At 51.3% G+C, this 6,868-nt stretch overlaps 1 long non-coding RNA gene across 1 annotated transcript; it reads right to left on the bottom strand.

The window, feature by feature from the left end:
* Nucleotides 1-2,497: 2,497 nt before the first annotated feature.
* LOC118501918 lies at nt 2,498-4,359 on the bottom strand. The gene is made up of 2 exons (XR_004904571.1): nt 3,327-4,359; nt 2,498-3,288 (listed from the first exon to the last, which is right to left on the bottom strand). It is a non-coding gene; the product is annotated as an uncharacterized LOC118501918 (long non-coding RNA).
* Nucleotides 4,360-6,868: the final 2,509 nt, after the last annotated feature.

The following is a 6,868-nucleotide window of genomic DNA, read 5'->3' as shown; positions in this document are numbered from 1 at the left end:
CGACTGAAGCTGGAGCAAAAGCAGCTCTGAGGCTCATCTGTCTCACCTAGTCTCAGCCTAGGCCTTGGGCCACACGTGATATCCATGCCACAATAACGTTGTGTTCATTGTGTGGGTGCTTCCCGGAGAACCAGCTGCAGCCGCCCGGAGAGCCTCAGGCTGGGGAGGAAAGGTCAGGGCTTTGGGCTCCTGAAACCTGGGGCAGGAATGCAGGTGCTGTGAGCTGGCTGTGGGCTCTGGGGCAGGGTTCCAGGTTCCCGGTCACAGTGCCTCGTTCGGGGGTTGCAGAGGAAAACACAGCCCTTGAAGGGCGGCTGAGAGGATGGATCTGTATGTAACACAGCAAAGCAATGATAGCTAATATGTATCGAGGGTTTATCATGGACCACGCATTGTTCTAATTAACTTGTTTAGTTATCATGACCATCCTGTGAGGTAGGTGCAATCACCACCCTTTTTTGGATTAAAAACTCAGACACCAACATGGTGTATTACCTGCCCGAGATCACACAGCTCGCTACGGGGTGGAGTCTGGATGTGAACCTCGGCGTTGTGGCTCCAAAGCCAGAGCCATCAGCTGCCAGCTTTGTTGCCATCCAGGCATGTAGTAGGTAATAAATAAATATTAGCTTCCCATCCTTTCACACAAGGTGGGTTTTTTGCATTAGAAACTATTTCCCAAGTGGGGGAAATTGATATCCCCCACATCAGATGGGATGAATCTAGGAAATAGCTAATTAATAGTGAGCATAGTCCTGGCTGGGTGGCTCAGTTGTTTAGACCATTGTCCTGATGCGCCAAGGTTGCGGGTTCGATCTCCAGTCAGGGCACATACAAGGATCAACCAATGAATGCATGAGTAAGTGGAACAACAAATCTCTCTCTCACCCATTTCCTCTCACTCCAAAAAACAATCAGTAAGTGAAAAAAAATAGTGAAGGGCAAAAATAGAAAAGAAAAGAATAGTGAGCATAATTTCTTGGATTTAATGTTAAAACAATAAACTCTAGGAGTACAGTAGAATTTTAATTATTGCTTCATGAAATACATATTTTACGATTTTCGTGGAAGAACTTTAAACCGAAGCCAGTGGGAGAAGGAGTGACTGTACACATCAGAACAGGTAAACGAGCCTCGGGAAAGGGACTGAATACTGATGGCGCACCTGCTGTGTCCCCAGCACCGTGCCGGCTGGCCTGCCCACCTGGTTGTGTTTAGTTCTCATGCATGATCCTGAGAGGGAGAGAGGTTGTGCTGGCTCAGGGCTGAGGACCCTTTGGATCGAGGAGGCTGAGAAATGCACCGAGTTCACCTGCCTGCCAGGGCTCAGAGCCCTCGGCAGAGGGCTGCCTCCCGACCCTGGCCTCCGTGCCGGAAGTCACCTTCCTCGGAACCCTGCCGAGCTCTGTAAGCCATGTGTGTGCTGGGCTGTAATTTTCAGTGCCCGCGCACCGGCTGTTCCCAGAAAACCTTGCTCTACTGTATCGCTGTTGCATGAGAGGTGCGAGTGGAGGGTCTCGTCCCCTCGGAGCCACGCAGGCACTGAGGACATTCGGCGGCCTGCTCTGACTTTGCAGGAGTCCATGATGGGGATGTAGCTCCATTGTCCTTAAATGCCCACAGGCCTGGGCAGCTGGGAAGCCCATCTGTAGGTCCTACAGGGGCCCGTTGACATGAGCCACCAAGGGGGCTTCTGGCGAAGAATTTGCCCCAAGGTTAAAGGGCATCAAGGCACATAGGCTGGATCTCAGTCTTTGCTCCCAGACATGGGGAGAGAGCTTTGTCTTTTTTTGCCAACCCTGCAGGACAGTGGTCTTGAGCCTTAGGGAGCAGGGTTGGGAGCAAAACGTCAACGAAATATTTGACTAAAATCTCTGTGAGCGAGACCCGAGGGTCGGGTACCAAGGTGGGCTTGAGACACACAGAGACCTCGCGGCACAGCGACACCGGGAGCGAGCGCCCGAAGGGGACAGAGTGTGAGATGTCTAAGCAGAGTGGGCGGGACTCAAGTGCGAGCACCTGGACTTCTGGAACCCCGAGGGGAGGGCCTTGAATTGAGTCGGAAGGACCCACACCAGCAAGTGGGGGAGATTCAATGAAATGGCTTCGACATCATCACCCTGATGCTCTCTGTACTCCCAGGTTGGTGTGGCGGAGAAAAGATGGGCTAGGATGTGCTTTCAGCAGGCATCTTCTCCCTGGAGACATCATTTGCGACCCTTAATCTAATGGAGGAGACAGCTTGCAGCTGTTCATTGAACAGTCCCTCAAACATGTCACTTCAAATTGCGATAAGTGTTCAAACTGTGAGAAGGGGTGCCCTGCTGGAGTGTAATGGGGAATCCGATTGGCCTGGGGGCAGGCGAATAGCAAGGAAAGGCTCCCTTGAAGAAGGGGCGTTTGCACTGGAGTGAGTGTGTGTGTGTGTGCATGTGTGTGTGTGTGTGTGTGTGCATGTCTGCCGGATGTGAACGGGTCCAATAAAGGATGAGCCTTCATTTGCACAAACCTTCATTTAAAGCACGAGCTCGAGGGCACGGCTTCTCTGACGTGTGGCACAGAGTTGCACCTGTGAAAGCAGAAGCTAGTGCTTCAAGGGTGTGTCTTGCAGGTGGTCAGCTCTGCCTTTCCGGGCCCGTGGACTGGGGGCATCCAACAACCTTTGCCCTTCCCATGGCCTAGTCACCAGTAGGTTGCATGACTTTAAGCAGATTTCATAATTTCCATTTCTCTGCACGTAGGTGAGGGCAGAGGAGGGAGTGGAGTCTCCCAGGCAATCTCTACTTTCCCTGCTGGTGCTGAATCAAATCCGACAGCAGCCTTTAAAAGAGCACCCCGATATGTCAGTTTTAGAGAGAGAGCTTTTCCTTCCGGTTTCATAATTCCTCAGAAGTGCCCCACCTTCCGTGTCGACTCTCAGAGCGGGCCCTGGGAGAACTGGGTTTGTTTGGCTATCACACCAGGTCCTCATTATTTCGTTGAGCCCACGTTGTGGTTCATTGTTCAACACCTGCTCCGGGTGCTGAGTATTCAGTGGAAAGCAGGCTATGTCATCACCCTAGCCCACTGTCGACGTAGAGGACAAACGTCACCTGCTAATGGCCACATGTAGTGACAAAGGCAGTGCAGAGCGATGGAGAGGGTGTTATAGGAGGATAGAGGAAGGCCACCTGATGGATGTGTGAGAGTGACGTCACAGTGGGTGACACTGGGAGATGGAAAAACAGGTGCATGAAGCCTGGAGGATGCTTAATGAATGGACATGGCTGGACAAACGAGTGCATTGTACTCCAATATGGCAGTTCCATTGTTCCCGTGTGTCCCACTGCTGTTACTCCAACTTCAAATGGTCAGATGGCTGATTCTAAGACCTCCCTCTACTGTTCTCTCATGCTGTAAAACGACAAAAATGTAATAATGGCTGCAAATGTTATGATTACAAGGAGCAGCTGGGCTTTGTGCATATTCACCTGGGCCGTGTTTACTTCCGCTGTATATTTTTTCCTAACTTTTCATTAGGTGATGGTTTCCACCAGGAACCTTTCTGCCCAGAGACTAGAAAGACAGCTCTTGGCCATTTTGATCTCATTGTGTTACATGTTAGAAAGGAATGAGTGCCTTGCACAGAGCACAGAGACAGGTAGGAGAGGACAGACAGCCTGGGGTGGAGACGTTCAGTCTCCTTCTCGAGGACGGGGGTGAGGGGGGGAGCGCCAGGGGGTGCACACGAGTCTCTGAAATGGAATGGCCCCATTGTTCCCGAGCTGTGGAGATAGCCCGCTTGAAAGATCGGCGCTTTTCCCTTTCCCTTTAATTTGCTCTGAACACTTGCTATCGTAAAAAATGCGACTGGAAGCCTTAAGTGCAAATCATCAACTTCAGAAGAAAAATGTTACTTCTACGCTGTCCATTAAACCATTTGCCGCCTCCATATGCTCCAGCACTTACCGGAGAAAGAAGAATTTGCCCAATGAAAATTGAGAGCACATTTCTGAGAAATTGTTTTCCATAAATCTTGCAAATTACTGCACTCAAGTATTCCAGGCTGTAGCCAGACCGACCTCTGGGGAGCGATGATCAGGGAAATAACCATGAAGGGCAATCAGATCCCGCGCAGATCTGACTGGCGACACCAGGGTGTGACCTCTCTGTGCAGGAAGCGTTGGTGAGTTGCCAGGAGCTCTGTAATTAATGGGGCCCCAGAGAATGGGCTCTTCTCTGCAAGCTGCTAATTAGTCTTCCCGGAGACACGGAGACACGTATCCCCAGCCACATCCGGGTGTCATATCCTGACGATAGACCGCTGGCTGAGTGGAGTTGGAGGAGCAGGCAGGGGGCGTGGCTGGCTGAACCCCAACACCACGTGGCCACAGTCCTGTCTTTTCTCTCAGGTCATCCCTCGAGAGGAGAACGACAGTGATGGAGGAATACAGTTTTTGCATTCCTTTTGCGGGGAATATGCATGGTTTCATCAACAATCTCATTAGTATCAAAATGTATGTAATGGTTTTGGACTCAGAGATTGTCTTGCCTCCTTTTTACTTGGGTGTTTGGGGGCAGGTAGGTGGCATGGAGAACACTTCCCATGCTGGCGTTCCGGGGTCCGGGCACCCGAGCACCTGAGACCCACTGCGGAACGTGAGCCGGCGTCAGGTTTGACATGAAAGTGGGTTTATTGTGAAGCAGTGAGACAGAGAGTGGGCTACGCCCCAGACAGAGCAGCCCCCCTTTAGTGGGATGTGCTTCCTTCATTGAGGTTTGTTTATTAGTAGGAGGGGGAGATAGGGCATTCAATGAGGAGGAGGAACATTCAGGATCTTTCTGGGGAGAGGGGCGGAGACTTCTCGGAAGAGCCCCATTGGTCATTTTGCATCCTCAGGTAGGCTTTCTGTCTCCGATGATTGCCACAGTGTGAGGTGTGTCATTTAGCATGCTAATGTAGTATAATGAGTGCGTAATGGGGCCAGGGATTACCACACAGTATTATTCGCCACATTGGATGGAGCTGGTCTTTGCTGGTTTTAAGCCATATAAATCCAGTGAGGGGTGGTCTTATTATCTTCTTGACAGTTCCTGTAGCCTTTATTGATTGTGGCTGTTTGGCCACACACCCTATCTCCCTACCACCCACAGTCAGTGGAGGTATCCACCTGCTTGCAGGCAGATCCCTGCCCAAGAAGGCCTGCGGAAGGGGTGAGCAGGGCCGGACACCCAGCCCACCACCCGCCTCTCCAGGGTCTGTCCTTGTGCATGTTACCACCCAGCCATCGAGGGTCCAGAGTCTGAATTCTCAGGTACCCACCCTACTGACTTTACAAACCAGTGGTGTCCTGGGCCTTTATGTCCTGGAGACCAGCTTTATCACCCACCAGCTCGCCGTCACTGAAGCCCGGGGAGAACGTGGAGGTTGAAGCAAACCTGCGGAAACCAGAAACCAAGTTAGACCCCAGGGTATCGTCTGTGATAGCTGTGTGCCGGCCAGGCCGTGTTCGACTTCTCCCACTCAGTGTCAAGGCCTGTAAGCCAATAGATGGGATTATTAGTTCACCCTCTCAGCACTGCAGTTAACTTGGGTTAAAAACTGACAGGGCTCAAGTGCTAGCTGGCAAACGACGGAGCTGCAGGGCTATGCACAGCCATACTTGGCAGGGAAAAGCTGTTGGCCCACCTCCCGGGGAGACCTGGAAGGTCCGGTTCACCTGGGCAAAGGTTGCGTGGTAACGTCAGTGGCTGCAATCCTGCTGAATCGGTCTTCTCAGGCCGACGCCGCGTTCTTGGCAGAGGTGCGCTGGAAACACCGTGGGCCTCAGAGGCAGGGGCTCAGCCCCAGGCCCTTCCAGCCGAGGGAACATCAGCGTTTTACTCAGTTCCTGAGCTTCGACTGCCTCTTCTGTAAAGTGCCTTCTCCCCATAGTCGTTAGAATGAAATTAAACATGGGCAGCATCGAGCCCGGAGCCTGGAACCGCATCGAAGGTTCTCAGTAAATGGTAGTCTTCCCCTCCCTGCTCTTAAAAGTCTTTAAGGATTTCTGTATTCATTTCTTAGGGCTGCCATCACAAAGCCTCAAACATGGGGTGGCTTAAAACAACAAAAATTTATTACTGTAGCTCTAGAAGCCAGAAGTCCAGACTCAAGGTGTCGGCAGGACCACGCTCCTTCTGAGGTCCGCAGGGGGCCACTCCTTCCTGGTCTCTGCCCGCTGCTGCTGCTCACCTCAGGTGTTCTGTGGCTGGAAGCAGCACGACCTCACCTTGTCGCATCCTGCTCCTGCGCCTGTGCCTTCCTCCCGTGACGTCCTCTCTGTGGGTCTGTGTCCACGGTCCCCTCTTCTTGTAAGGAGGCCAGTCACGTTGGATCAGGGCCCGTCCTGATGGTCTCATCTCAGCTTCCCGGCATTTAGAAAGACCGCATTTCCAAATAAGGTCACATTCACGGGTTCCAGAGCTTCAGGTGTCAACATACCTTTTGGAGGATGCAATTCACTCCATGCCAATTTTCCATCCCCTGCAGGAAAAGAATAAGAAGCAATTGTCTCATAACTTCAGAGTTTCTAGAAGACTTTTACTATCTCTGCCCAGGGAGACAGGACTTTCTATTTGTTGTGAAGAAGGAAACCCCCATTAAAACCATTGTCATAGGAGGTGAAGAGTGCCAATTTAGATTTGGTGCAAAATTTTCTTGTTTTGGTAAAAGTCACAAGAGGATACCAATTTTTTTTTTCACGGAAGACTTTACCACCGACACTTCTCCGGGTTGCAACATAGTTTTCATTATTTTCACCATTGGCCTATGACCTGGTTGGTGTGCACAATTTATTTCCTGGTTGTTGGAGATGCACAAGTCACTAATCAAGAAAGTCTTGATCGA

Source organism: Phyllostomus discolor, chromosome 8, assembly GCF_004126475.2.
Source record: "Phyllostomus discolor isolate MPI-MPIP mPhyDis1 chromosome 8, mPhyDis1.pri.v3, whole genome shotgun sequence".
Classification (NCBI taxonomy): Eukaryota; Metazoa; Chordata; class Mammalia; order Chiroptera; family Phyllostomidae; genus Phyllostomus; species Phyllostomus discolor.
The sequence above is the reverse complement of the archived record's forward strand: the minus strand, read 5'-3'. Positions and strand labels throughout refer to the sequence as shown.